The 893-nt window shown below is 34.8% G+C and overlaps 1 non-coding gene across 1 annotated transcript; it reads right to left on the bottom strand.

Moving 5' to 3' along the window:
* Positions 1–380: 380 nt before the first annotated feature.
* Positions 381–452, bottom strand: TRNAP-UGG (transfer RNA proline (anticodon UGG)). The gene has a single exon. It is a non-coding gene; the product is annotated as a tRNA-Pro (tRNA).
* Positions 453–893: the final 441 nt, after the last annotated feature.

The following is an 893-nucleotide window of genomic DNA, read 5'->3' as shown; positions in this document are numbered from 1 at the left end:
TTTTTTTCCACTTTGTTTGTTGTTAACAAAGATTTTGCAGTCTTAAGAAAGACTTTGCAGTCTTAAAAGCGTCATCTGAGCAGTTAGGACTTGCATTAATGACTTACGATAAACCATTGATTTTAAATGGTTGATAATGAAAACAACACATTTTTTATGATTTCTCTCATACAATTCTAAGTAAAAGCTAAACTTGTATTAATATAAGATGTTAGCTTTGAAAGGTGATATCAGAAGCACCAGGAAATATTTATATTGATGGTGGCATGCCAACATCTTCTCTGTGGAGCACTTGAAGGGTTTTGCTACAAATGATTTTTGCTGACTATATTAAACAGAGTTGGAAGCTACGTGTTTCAAAAGAAAAACACCAATTGCTTGGGCTCGTCCGGGATTTGAACCCGGGACCTCTCGCACCCAAAGCGAGAATCATACCCCTAGACCAACGAGCCATTACATTAGTTGGGTTTTAGGAAAAAAATTGCCAGACTAACATTAGTTGGGTTTTAGGAAAAAAATTGCCAGACTAACGCGCCAGACAGCGTTTGTGTTCTCAAAATAGAAACAAAGTTTTCGTTTTGAAGTGAGGATTTTAAATTTCCTCAATAGGATCTGTTTTTCCAATATCATTTTCATTGTATGGGTAAATTAACAGTTGAGGTTTATGTACGATGGTGATAAATCATATTGACAGTTGTCAAAGTTGAGTCTGTTTCTGGTCAAATTGCTGGGGAAGACTTAAAATGTCCATTCATTTCTTAATTGTTTATGAGGGCTTTGTTGGTTTAGGAGAAATATGTGGTTCAAATATATGTTGGAAAAGCACATGAAGGATTTAACTTTCTTTCTCATATTCTGCATGCTATCACCATGTTGAAAATAAAGTAAAGATG

The sequence above is a fragment of the Pelobates fuscus genome, chromosome 6 (genome assembly GCF_036172605.1).
Source record: "Pelobates fuscus isolate aPelFus1 chromosome 6, aPelFus1.pri, whole genome shotgun sequence".
Classification (NCBI taxonomy): Eukaryota; Metazoa; Chordata; class Amphibia; order Anura; family Pelobatidae; genus Pelobates; species Pelobates fuscus.
Note: the sequence above shows the minus strand (reverse complement) of the source record. Positions and strands in the feature narration are given on the sequence as shown.